Raw genomic sequence first — 14,320 nt, 5'->3', positions numbered from 1 at the left:
TACTCCCAGAGCATGTGCTTAAGATCGCTATTACATTGTTAGCACGGTGCTGCAGGTGTAGGACACATTGGTTCAATATAATCTTCCGAAACTTCCTACGTTAAGACTTTGTGTCCCTTAGAACACAACGGAAATTATTTTTAGTGACAAATGATTACGCAGGCCTTAGCAGACGCCGTCTGCGACGTCACGGCGATTGGAGCGGGAACTTTTCTTTTTGCGCCTTCTCTCGCTTACCAGTTAGGCTTCTTGGAAATAAAGGAGTGCTTTCAGTATTGTCAAGTTGTAATTTACGAATACGAGAAAAATCATTTTTCTCTTTAATGTCCCTTTAATAACACACGGTGTGGTAATGTTATAACGGTGTCCCGTAGGCGCACAAATGTGTAAGACAGCTAGAAATTTGAGAATGAAACATTTTGTGAAATGATTCCACCATGTTGACAACAGAAACGCGAGAAAAACACTTATACAGCAATAAAATATTGTTCACGTGAGCAGTGCATGCAATTCTAGGCGCAAATTTCTTTTGGCGAACGGCGTTATCTCATTTGCCAGGTCGCGTTTCTAGGCGCCGCGTGAATTCGCTTCGAAGGCTCCAGCCACCACGAAACAAGGTGGCGCTCGTTCTGAGCACACCCTTGGGACGGCAATCAGAGATCACTCGAGGACGCTTCGCCGTGGAACGGCACCGCCCTTTCAGAACATCTTTAGGTTTTTGTAATTAAAACTCATTAACGTAGGGCAGATAGACCAGAGAGAGATAATAAAATGAGGCAAAGGCGGGGAGGTCAGCCAGAATTATACCATCCGGTTTGCTACCCTACACTAAAGGGAGAGAAGCGGAGAGAAGAGCAAGCGCTCGAAAAAAAGTGTGGAGCGAGAGTACTACACCCTATCTACGCAAAAAGTTCAATTGCGCGGTGCGTCGACAGTTCTGGTCGGCATTCTAGAACTGAATGTTGCTCCAGGGGCGTCGTCAAGGCGGGCCAACATAGCAGCTATCGGCAGTCTGTGTGCTGCAGGAAGGACAGCGACAGTGTCTTCGCTGCGGCAGTGGTGGCAATCATCACCGTCTTCCATGCCAATTTTCATAAGGCAAAAGATTTGGTGAGAGCAGCATGAGGCTGCAGTCGGCAAAGCACCATTATTGTCCGGACGAGATGGGCACAGTCGCGTGCGCTGTAAACTTGGTGTGTTCCATTTTATGTCTCGATTTGCAAGCTCGCCAATTTTCCTTGTAGCATCCGTTCTTGAGAGCCGTATGCAAACTTCCAGTCAAGTAATTAACCCCCATATTTCTGCAAACGACAACCAGCATTTGGGGCGTATGACCTTAACGTGTTGATTAGTGCTGCTGCTAACTTATCTGCGCTTAGTTGACTTTGTCGTTGTGCATGCGGTGATATAATCTCATCCCTGTTCTTGAAGAACTGTTTCCTAGCAGCACACTTCTTTCTAGAAAGTGTCAGAGTAAGGGTTAAAGGGAATTAGCAGAAGACAAGCTAATGCTCAATAGCCTGGCGAAATAACAAGCGTTCCCTATCACCAACGATATACATGTACAGTACTCACGAATTGAAACCGGACAATTTAGGGCTGTTTCCTCCTCTTTTCTTTCCCCCTTCTTTCTATTTATTTGGGATGTGTGAAAAAAAGTGCATATATAGGTTGTCCCACATAACTTGAGCCAAGACTTTGAAAATGAAAGGCACTTCAGAGGCAAATTGAACCAAACGTATACTACTCGTACTAGCGTGCATTTGCACCGTCATTCAACGAAAGATGGACGCCCAAACATCGGCCACCTTCAAGGCACCCTGTCGCTTCCCCGTGGCAGCCGCGGGCGACCTCGTTCACCGGTTGCACGTTCGAGAGCAGCACTATAGCAGTGCGCTCGCGGCCCGTCACGTGGCCTCTTTTCAAATTTCACGGGCTTTCTTTACAACGCGGAAAAAATAACACCGCGAGTCGTATCGTACAGGAAACAATTCAGTCCGTGGTTTCTAAAAGTGCTCTACAGCTCAGTGTTCATATTTTGGGTTTTCAGCGAATAATTAAAAAGTTAGGTAATTAAAAAGAATTAACTAATTAATTTAGGGGAAAATAAAAAATAGCCTGAGTATCTATAGGCTAGTGCGAGTAGTATACGTTTGGTTCAATTTGCCTCTGAGGTGCCTTTCATTTTCAAAGTCTTGGCTCAAGTTATGTGGGACAGCCTGTATATGCAGCGACCAAGTGTATAAAGCCAGTTGATACTTTGCGCTCTTTCCGTTTACTCTGTCCTTTCTTTCCTGTGTACGTCCGACTGAATGCGCAACGATACCCACCACAAGCGAACGTAAACGGAGCACATTTGTTACCTCCATAAAACTTCCTCCGCTACGTCGAGACATGGCGCGTCACCGATTGCGTATACTCCGGAGACTAACACCGTGAACTGACCGAACGCTTGCCCTTTAGCTAAGGCGTGCTTTCTACGAGAGCGAACACGCCTGCTGCACCTCGCTGCAATGCCAGGCCACGCCGGCGTGTACTGCCACTGGGGTCGCCAAGATAAAGTAGTGGCGCCAACACGTTTCGCAGGTGTCACAGAGACTTGTTTACGGCTTGTGTCGAGAAAAAAAAAAGTGCGCTATGGCCCGAGGCGTCGCTATTTTCGCTTCTGCCTGGCACTGTTTATTAGCTCGCTCCACTCCCGGTCCACCTGCTTTTGCGTGCCGGTAGATCGTGGCACATTGTTGTCCAGCGTGTAACGAGGCGTCACTTTCGCTTCCGACCTCATACGAAACAGCGGTCAGTTCTTTACATCCGAAGTTGCAGCGAACAAGCAAAAGGAGTGGCCTCCCTCACAGCGTTTGCGCATGCGGTCAAGAGACGCCAAGAGAAAGCGAAATACCATATTTGTCTCGCGTTTACATTTTATTTTTTCTCAAAGGCGATGGCTAGCGTTGGAATCTTGCAGGATGCCACTGGCGGGTTTATTCGAGCGTGACAACACACGGCGACGTTTGCCTTGTCGAGATGCTTTCCCCTTCGGAAAGCTTGGCCGCTCTGTAGCTGTAGATAAGTGGAAGCAAATGCAAGCTTCAGTTTCGTATATTTCGCTTTACTGCAAATGTCATGATTATAGCGTGATTTTCAAAGCAGTCACGACTTCTGCGAAAGAGTTTCGGCACCATGGACTCTCGTCGATATGGATGCATGCTGTCACTGTGCATAGGACGTAGCACTTTTCAGGCCTATTGCTCGTCCATAAGAAAGCGTTATAACTTTCCACGCCCACAGAGCTACACGCGAGAACAACACCCGCAATTCTGTTCGACTGAAAATGTAGAGCCCACTTGGAATTTTTATCGCGAGTTCGCCAAGTTTCAATGGCTAAACAAACGTCACCTCCATGTGTTTTCACGTCGAAGACCAAGGCATCGGTGTTAATAATCGGATATTTAGCTCCAGAACAAATTGACATAGGAAAAAGGAGATGAAAAATGTCACAGTTCCTTTAGGCAATTCTAAGGATATAGGGCAGAGGGGAAAGCGTATGCTCGTGAAATTACTTTGACGTTCGATTGCATTGTTCTTCACATTACAGCGACGGACCTCGGGGTCGGCATCAGCGCGACGAAGGGATCAGCGTTTGCATTAGCTATTTCTTCAAGAGCATCTGCAGACGGTGCAGTATGTTTGTACTTGTAATTAGAACTGCCGAATAAATTAGTCGGCAATTACAAACACTCTTTGAATGAGTCGAGCCACTGAGAGGCACAACAGTACGCTAAAACAAAGTTGGCACCGCTAAGAATAGCGCTATTCCTTATTTTGCGCCGGTAACCGCGTATGGCATGTATAATGCGGCAACCCTGCATACACTCCGCCAGAGCTGCCCTCTTGAGAATACGACGTGGTAACGGAGCTGTTTTTGAAGACGACGCAAATTGAAGAGACCGCTCACAGAGGTTGCATCGCCGCTCCCGACGAACACCAAGAACTCACCGCGTAAGGCAGTAGGCATGTCGAGCGACCAGCGCTAATCTCTCGCTGCGGTAATCCCATCGCAATCCCCTGTCATCTGCGCACGGTGCTACTGTTTACAAATCATGAGCTGGGACGTTGGCACAGGCGACATAACGTGCGCGTGTTCTCGCGTTTGCTGGAGGTAATCACTTTGCTAAGCCCCAATCCCATTGGGTCTTTTACTACTTGGTTTGGGGAAGTGAGCGTTCCACTGCGTAGACAGAGATGTGCGCCACGGGGATGCGCCCTTGCTGAGACTCGAAGTGACAGAGCTGCTCTGTCGGGTGTCGAATCCTCGCTCATTTACGCGTCAAACAGTTACGAAATCCCTGTTTGCGCAACAGGTGCAGAAATGAGTAGCCCGGACCACTGCGCATTACGAGCGGGAAAGAGATGGGCAGAGTAGTTTTGTGGAAAGCAGCGGAAGACGTTAGAAGACCGCGCAGCAAGCACGATTGCCTAGGCGCAGGCAAAGGAGGATTTCACAATATGGCGCATCCTCTAGAGATAAATTGCGCATATTCCGGCTTCATGTGCAGTTGTTGGTAGGAATGTTGTGGACCATGTTGGGATCGCAGAAACAAATAGGAGGTCGTGGACCAAACAAAGCTACCAGGGGCGTAGCCAGAAATCTTTTTCGGGGGGGGTTTCAACCATACTTTATGTATGTTCGTGCGTGCGTTTGTATGTGTGCGTGTATGTATACGAATGCAAAATTGAAAATTTTCCGAGGGGGGGGGGAAGGTCCAACCCCCCCCCCCCCCGCCTTGACTACGCTCCTGATCACTTCTGAAAAAAAGAAGGCAGCACTTCCTCGTGTTTGCTTTAGAACACAATTCAAAATAAAGCAATAACTCTCAATACAGTAGAGGCTAAATTTTCGGGCACAAACCTTGTTTCCCTAGGACAGAACACCAGTAGATCACATCTTCTGAGAGAAAAGAAAATGTGCAGTGTAAGTCAGGCGACATCGTGCGAAGGTTGATAAGCCTGCCTGCAAGGAAACAATACAGCCTTGTCGTGAACAAATGAACGCATTGTCCGAGAATAAGCGACGTACGCTAACGCCTAGTGAAGGCGTTTCTTTTCCTCCCAAAGGCCCCTTCTGCGACTTCCGCCAGGCTATAGCTCGCGTACAATGCTTAAGCAAAGTGTGTACAACGTTGATTAATTTGGCTGGTTTGTTACAGACGATAAATTAAAGGCGCCCTTTCGTCTTCGCATTCGTTGTCTCACTTTATCTTTCGGCGTTATTTCCTACGACACGTGATTGAAAAGTGAGCTAACCAAGTATTGACAGCTTCTTTTCTCCGCGCATTGTACAAAGGTTGCGTATGCCCCAAACAGTCTTTGGGCGTGTCATTGGCGGGTGATTCCTTGCCGACAGGACGACTGTGTGGGATCTTTTTTCCGAAGCGTCTTCAAGTACTGGCGTGGCTCTCTGGTACAAACTGCCACGCAGACTGCCCGAGTTCCGGCTCGAGCGATGCCTTTCCTTTTGTGCTCGTGGAGCTTGCCCGTTAGCGTCCGCTCTGACCAATGGGCATGCGCGAAAAGCATGAAAGGCAGCGGAAAAGGCCCTGATTTTTATTTATTTGCATCCATCGGGATTTTTCACCGACACAGCGTTTTCTGCAACACGGGCTCTTTAACGTTACCTGATGCTTTGCCCTCGAAGTGATACTCCGCGATGCGATGGCCGATTCCCCCTCCTATTCCTTGCTGTCAGGGCAGTTCGTATAAAAGCAGGTAGCCGCGTCTCTATTGACGCTGGTCGCGTTTTCACGGTTACCACGAATACCCGCGATAATCGACAGAACAGTTAAATTGATACGACGTACTTAGACGCCGCTCACCCAGCATATCGGCTATTGCTGTAACATAGCATATCAATCCTGGCAGTATAGGTATCTGGAACAATGTTCCACTGCCTAGTTCATGGCTTCAGCACACCTTGTAGCTTCTGCATTTGGCAGTTAGGCGTGAGGTTGCAAGTTCTCCTTTTCAACGCCTTTGAGAAGCGTAAAAAGCTGGCCCGGTTGTTTCAACACGCCATATTATCTCTTGTTTTGTGCTTTTCTTTACTGGAACGAATAATTCCAATGAGGTGAGGAACATAAAGTGCAGAGATGCTGGTAGATGCGCATCTTGCTTTTATGATGAAACTTTGAATGTCAAGAAAGGCTGGTTTAGGTAATATCGCATCTGGCGCACCACCCTGTGAAATGACAACCTCGTCGAGCGTGCAATGTCTCGAAATCACGGATAACTTGCACGGAGTACCTTTTCTCACTGGCTTCTCGTTCGCTTCTCTTTAACACACAACCTTGTCCCGCAGCCAAACTCATTTTCGAGATGCCAAGCCCGGAGAGCAGTACGCATCAACGGCTCCCTCCCGCGAAGCCGCTCAGTGACGGAACATCTGTCGCGTATCCTCTTTTCCCCTTTGCTCGAGGGGCGTCGGCGTTCCATTACAGCGCGCTTTGTTGGGAAGGAGAAGGTTTTTACGAGCTTCACGCTCTGACGAATTAATATTCGCTCCGTCGCTTCCGCCTTTCACTATCCCCGCTTTTCTTTTTTCCTTCCGTCGTCGGTTTCGAGACTGTCCGCTTCCCGATGTGGCGCTCTTGTTTCCATGCTCGGGGACCAATCAAAACGTGCGCCTTCCTTTCCCGCACTGAGGGAAGTGCATCTGCGGGGACTCGATGGAAAGGGATTCGGGATGAAAAAAGAGAGCGCCTACGGAGGCGGGAAAATTGACTGCCTTCCACCCGCGAGCTCCGACCCCGCGGTGCGACCTCCGCTAACGCTGACGGAATCATCGGCTTCCGCCCACCTTCTTCACCGCCCTCTTACTGGCTCGGCAATTCCGGAGTAAGTTGTTAGTAGGCAGCTAGGTTATCACGTGGGAGTTACAACGTTATCGCCAGCTTTTAACGAGCGTGCGCATCTCTTTCAGACACGACGTATCCAAATGGAGACACAACATATACTTTAATGTTTAAACCAGTGATGCCAATAAAAAAATCTTTAAAACAGCTCTGAATCTAAGGGTAGCACTCTGATAACCAGTAACGATCGAATTTGCGTATTCAAAACAAAGGTAATTAAGAGGTTCACTGCCACGCTTGACGAGTAGTTTGACGAGTTGATCTGTGTTATTGCAGTTAATTTGTGTTCTTTTTGTGTGTGCGCGTCAAAAGGCTTTCGGCTCAACAATAAACGGCATAAGTCGCTGTAGTAATTATTCATCTTGGTTCGCTACATAGTGCATGACCGCTCTTAGAAGAAATGTAGTACTACCTGGTATACCTTCAGGGTACTAACCGCTTGTCACATACGCATATCCACTGCCATGTTAGTAATTGAAGGTAGTAATGACAAGGGTAGTGACAATTTCTACCCTTGCCGTTACGAATAACGGTTAGTAACCGTTACTAACGGTTACGAATGGTTTACCGTTACTAACGCGTTCATTCTGCCACATAATTCGCTCATTGTACAATACAATACAAAATTATATCCATGTTCTGGGCGATACCGTTGGTTAAAAGCTGTTTTCCATAAAACTGCCACAACAGCGAATAATATACAAGGGCCAACACGAGCTACTAAACTAATCTAGCCTCAGTGCTCTTTGATGGATCCCTGTGTAAACAGGCAGTGTAAAAGATAACAATAATGCTTTAAAGCGAACGCTACGAATTGTGGCGTGTGTAAGACAATATTGTGTTGGAAACATCACTGATAACTCACAGAGCCGCCTGAAGCCACAGTGTCGAGGTTTGGGCGGTTTATTTGTACTACCCAACATATGCATGGCTGGATCACCACGCTTGCAGCTCCCATAAACACTAGCGCCTAAGTTCATTTCAGTGGTTGTAGGCAACTGCCAGTAAGCAGTCCGTCCTCATTTTCCCAGCACTTGTCCCAGACTTGGGACAAGGGAACAATAGACAAATGCATGACGTCTCTTTCATCGCATATTTCACCGCAATCAGGGCACTTCTGACTTTTGTCTTTGGAACTTTTGTGTGGCGTCATGTTTTCTTGCGACAGCAATCATACGAACATTCGAAGCGCAATTTCCGCATAAAGACCAGGGGCGATAACCTCGCTCCGTGCCGTGATATGATCGATGCGCGAGTGAAAGCGCGCGAGGGCGATTGCGGCTAAAGAGAAGAGGAAATGCGCCTTCCCGAGCGCTGTGTTCTGACCACTCTGCATTTTTCATGGCATTATATATTTATTTGACCTGTGCGTCTCCTCGAAATTCTTAAAAGACAACCTTGACTAACACCCTGCCCGACTTTCTTGAAATGAACAAATTTTCGGAGACCTTTCTTCTGACCGCGTTCACTCAAGGCATCACAGATCGGGCAACGGGATGGAGAGAATAGTCAATCGGCAAGCACTTCGTCTGCTTAGGGACTACAACGCTTTTCGCCTTCCAATGAGTAAATTTTATTTCTGTCCTAACTTTGATGAGCCAGACAGATGCAGAGAGTCCTGGGAGTCCTTGCTACTCAACGAAGAGGAAGATGCTCAACGGCAAGTCATCGGTCTCGCCCTAACCGCCGCCACGTCCCAAGGGATCCTGGTCGACGGTTAGGGAGGATGAGTGTGGGTTTAGGCTGACGCCTCTACCCCGTCATCTATTTGACGGGTGCCAATAAAGTTACTTCTCTCTCTCTCTGTACACAAATGCACCGTTTCACAAGCTTAAACATGTTCTAAAGTAGTGATACGTCTGACTACTACAAATTATCACTGTTACTTTTTCTGCATATGTGCTATAGGTGGTGTCGCGTGCAGCGCATGCGAGGCCGGTCTTGTCGTGAGCGCATACAAAAGTATACTTTTGTAAAGAGCGGCCACTACAGCCGTTTCGCGGCCGAACAAATAAGGGTCAGAACGCCCTCCAGGCGGCGTACGTAGAGCGCTTCCACTAGAGTCACTGGAAAAATTTCAGAGTATCGCATCTGTTTTCCGCGCGCCGCCGCCGACGCGATTGGCTTACTCGCATCACGTGACCTCTCGCCGCCATATACCTTCCAAGCGCTTTGGTTGCAGGCGCGTTCAACGCAGAGCGTGGCCGGACATTTAGCAGTACCACGGTCCCTAGATGTACTTCGTCGCATTTTTAAACGCGCCTTGCAGACAGGGGCGTAAGAAATTTTTTTCGGGAGGTGGGGGGGGGGGGGGCACCTACTTGATCTGAAGTGGGGGCCTGGCAGGCAGATGTGGTGGAGTGGCATTTCGGGCTATGTACGCCACGGGATAAAAATTTGGGGTGGGGGGGTGTGCACGGGCCCCGGTGTGCCACCCCCTGGCTACGCCACTGCATGCAGATTCCTGAGAGTAGCTCACCAGCAATCGAACGTCACTGGTGAGCTACTCTGAGAATCTCGTTAATTTTTGCATGCTGTGTGGGAAAAATTAATGTCAAAGAGCGCCGTTCTACGTCGCTGCATATATTTGGTCGGAATGAGTTCGCCCCTTTGAAGAACACACCTTCCTACAGTGAACTACACAAACTTTGCTGGAAAAGATCTCATGCGACAGGAGACAGGATACTTCACCTTTTCGGTTCGCTATGGTCAGCGATATTGAAAGCAATACATACCTTTCTATTTGCTCGGCTGTAATATATCTCGATATGTTGAACAGATTACGTATGCTATTCGAGTTATAAGCGTGTCACGCACGAGAGTGAAATTGAAGATTTGTTAAAATAATAACTGTTTACTGGTATACCTTGAAGGCAATTGTGGCATGATCATTTACCATTGCGCAAAACAGAAGCTTGGAACTCTGTTGATAAACTTGGTATAAGGCAATGTTATTAATCGTATTTTTAAATTAGTTGCCAAAAAATGTTGCTAATGCTGCATTGCGCCGAGCGTACCCCTAAAATACTTGTTAGTGGGTGAGAAATGGCCACAGCAAAAAAAAAGCAGATCCCACGCATTGCGGGAGTCGATTTTATGCGAGCCCTATGTCTATATACGTACTGCGTTGCAGAAGCTTTAAAAATCTCCCGGATGTGCTATTTCTGATGAAAAGAACATAAAGCACCATGCCGGTGAAGTTTTAATAAGAGTTAATTATGAAAAAAAAAAGTGCAGCAGTGCAGAAACCGAACCCCAGCTGTTTACGCGTTGGCAACGCAAAAAAAAAAGACTGTTTGTCGGAATACAGCAAAATATTTGCAAATGCACTGCAACGTTGGGAATATTAAGGAGAAAAGAAATAGTAAATGAAACAATTAAGTAGTGCTGTCAATCATTATCGATGGCCTATTTGCTACGTATCGCAAGATAAGACGCACCTTATCTACCACACGCCGATTCGCCCATGCGTTTGGCTGCTGGCGTTCCGAATCAAGACATAAATACGTCGCGCACAACTTCCAATTACCGTACACACACAACTTCTATTACACATAACAACCAGTTGAACAGCAAGCATGGTGCGCAAGCAAGGTATGCGTCAGCGATCAGTCGAAGGACGCAATGATGAATGTTCTCGATGTTGTTCGCGATAACGTTCTCGAGTGCAGTGAAGCTGAACACCGACTGCAAAGCTAGCGCAAACAGTCAAGATTCACCAAATGTCGAAGTAAATGGCATCTCGCACGATGTCACTCCGCTAATGCAGCTATGTTTTCAGCTCCGGACCTAGCGAACACATCCGGGCGTGACACGAAAAAGAGACCGATCAAGCCATGAAGCGAGTTCGCGAGCACATGGCAGCATTCGCCGCACGTTTCATTAGTTACACCGCTAACCGCGCAGTCCATACATAACTGTCGATGACTCGAAATCACTTCTAATATCCTCTTGGATAAACACACACACGTAACGCCGTTCCGACGAGCGTAACACGGCACCGAGGCGAAAAGATCGGTCACTTCTCAACACACGCTAGCAACGCGCCGGCCGGTCTGGAAGGGAAATGGCCGCCGCCGCCCAATGTTGCCCGCGTGCAGCCTACCTTTGCGGTACTCTGATTTTCCAGTGACTCTAGCTTCCACTAGAGTGACTCTAGCTTCCACTAGAGTGGCTCGATGCGCGCGCCCCCGCTTAGAGTGGTGTCAGCTTTTGAAAAGGCAGGTGCCGCCTCCTCGGCCTTGGCGGCGGCATGGCCGCCATTTTGACTTCTCCGTCACTTGCGCGTGGCGCGCGTGCTGTTCTTAGGTCTGTGCACGTTTCCCGTCCAGTTTTATGCGCTCGCTACCGTTACCATGGCCGGGTGTTGCGTGCCGCAGCGCACCAATAATTTCAGGAACGCTGGAAGTTGTATCGTTTTCCAAGAGACCTGAACAGAAGGCTTCTTGGACAGTAAAAATCAAACGTGACAAGTGGCATCCGACGAACACATCATCCATTTGCAGCGTAAGTTTCCAGCCGGTATAGGCCTCCAAAGCAGCGTCGAGCGTCGCCACTGCTCTTATCGCAACTGGGAATATCCACGGCGCGTCCTTTCGCCACAACGCGGCCGCCCCTCTTTCCGCGCATGCGCAGAGCTCTCGGATTGCCTTTGTGGTGCGTCACGATCTAAATATTTCTCATTAGCAGTGCTCGGGCCGAATGAGGAGCGCATGCACGCACGTGTCCTAGCCGCCACTGCTGCCAAATTCGGCGACAAACCACATTCGCCGGCAGCGTAGTGATGCAGAACTATCGATGGTACTATCGATACTATCGATAGCTGAGTCACTATCGAACTATCGATGGTTAAATATACTATCGATAGCGCTATCGATAGTAACTACTATCGGTAGTATAATATCAACAGCGCGAAATCATTGCAGCATAAACTTTGTTCCCTGCGCGCGTGCATGGTACATAGTGCAGCCGCAGGAGCACGCTGAAGGGCAAGAAGGTTGACGTGCATGTGTTCTTCACCAGAGTGCTTCGCTGACACATGATCATAACGTAAAGCTTCAGCTGTAGCGGAAAGCAACCCATTACATGTGGTGGAACTGCGCGCCTTCAAATTTATATTGCGATTTCCGGTTTCCAAAAAAAAAAATATCAAGAACTAAGTTTCTTAATTGTAAGGTGTAACTGGTTGCTTTTACATGAGAAGCATTCCTTAGCGAACCTCAGGCCCTTTGGCCGTTTCTATCTACGTATCTGTCTATCTATCTATCTAGCGACCTACGTCTGGGCGCTCTCCTGGTCGTCTCCATAACTTGTAATATACCAAACTTGGCATAGCAGGAGATCAGTGTATTACGAACATGATTCACTTGTCATGACATGAATAACGCAAAGTACCTATCGCGTACGTCATGAAACCCTTTCTCTCAGTCACGGGTGGCACATACCCGCACATCAGAGCAGGCCCGTAGCCGGCGGGGGTGGGGGAGGGGTTCGTGTTATGCGGGCATGTGCCACAGAGTCTCAACCAACACAGTAACGGCGAACACACACATTGACACGCACGGAAAGTGATGATAATAATACTTGTTGGGGTTTTATGTCCCAAAACCACGATATGATTATGAGAGACACCATAGCGGAGGGCTCCGGAAAATTTTGACCATCTGGTATTCTTTAACGTGCACCGAGATCGCACAGTACACGGGCATCTAGCATTTTGCCTCCATCGAAATGCGACCGCCGCGGCCGGGATCGAACCCGCGACCTTCGGGTCAGCAGCCGAGCACCGTAACCGCTACACCACCGCGGCCGACGCAAGGAAAGTGAGGGAGCTGAAGACAAAACACCACTGGAAGACGCTCAACTACCATCCACTCGTCCACGTGGTCCGCAACGTGGACTACGTGGATTACGAAAAAGCCGGTGTCAATGCTTCCCTGAAATAAATGTGTCAAGAGAACCAGGCCTCTCATTATAGGCGTGCGCAAGGGGGGGGGGGGGGTAGCGCCCTCCTCCTTATACACCTAAGAGGGGGGGGGGGGCAAAGTCAGCCGCACACATTGACATAATAAAAAAACGCCAGGCCTGCGCGGAAAGCGCAGCACAGTCACAGCGGAAGCTCGACGAGCGGCATTTCTAGAGCCCGTTATACTAGCAACGTACCCACTATGCCACAAACATAATTTTTGTGAAGTTGGGAAGCACCCACCACGACATTACTAGTCATTCTGCGGAGAAGCGAGGTACCATCTGCAAGGCATTATGTGCAGTTTCTTGATTCGACGGCTGCTGACGATGAAGACTTATGACTGAGCATCTTGTAATGGGTTGGAAGCTTTAATTTACCCAATAGTTACGTAACTCGCATTGTGTGACGCCCGGTCGTTATTTCACTCTCCCACCACGCTTTATAACATACGCTAACGTGAGAAAGAGATAGAGAGAGGTAATTAACATTATTGAGACCCTGAGGAAATGGATCATGGGAGCCTTATGGGCTTCCTTGGCAACCAATAGAAGTGAACTTGCAAGGAACCCACTACGCTATAAATCATAATTCTTGTGAAGTAGGGAAGCAGCCACTATGCAATTTTTCGTCATTCTGCGCAGTACCGTGGTACCTGCTAAACAACTGTAAGGCATTACGTGCATTTTGTTGATGCTTTGGCTGATGACGACGAAGAATTATGGCAGAGCCCTTTGTAATGGGTTGGAAGCATTCAGTAACCAACTCGTTGCGCAATTCGCATTGTGTGACGCCTGGTTATAGAATTCGCGTTGTGTGACACTTGGTTGCTATTTTATTCTTCTACCATGCTACATTACATACGTCAATGTGGTTCCTTCCCGACATGAAGCCTGTATAGGGTCTCTTTGCAAAGCAGTTTCAAGCACCAGCATGGCTCTGAGGTATAATACTGGGCTCCCACGCAGAGGGCCCAAGTTCGAACCTCGTTCCATCCTGGAAACTTTTTCTTATTTCGTTTTTTTTTTTTCTCATTTCGAGCGATAGTGGTTACGGACACCGGCGGCGGCGGACAACTACGGCGCCAAAAAAAATGCCAGGCCTGCGCGGAAAGCGCAGCACAGTCACAGCGAAAGCTGGAAGAGCGGCATTTCTAGAGCCCGTTGTAAACTCTCTTGGGGCTACTAATACAAGTACACTAGCAAGGTACCCACTACGCCATGAATCACAATATTTGTGAAATTGGGAAGCACCTACAACGCCATTATTCGTCATTGTGCGCAGAAGCGAGGTTCCAGCTACACATATGTAAGGCATTATGTGCACTTTGTTTACGTGACGACTGATGACAATGAATTGTGGCTCAGCCCTTTGTAATGGGTTACAAGCTTTAAACGGCTCACCAGTTACGTAATTCGCATTGTGTGACGCCCGGTCGCTATTTAAC

The sequence above is a fragment of the Rhipicephalus sanguineus genome, chromosome 8, assembly GCF_013339695.2.
Source record: "Rhipicephalus sanguineus isolate Rsan-2018 chromosome 8, BIME_Rsan_1.4, whole genome shotgun sequence".
NCBI classification, from domain to species: Eukaryota; Metazoa; Arthropoda; class Arachnida; order Ixodida; family Ixodidae; genus Rhipicephalus; species Rhipicephalus sanguineus.
Note: the sequence above shows the minus strand (reverse complement) of the source record.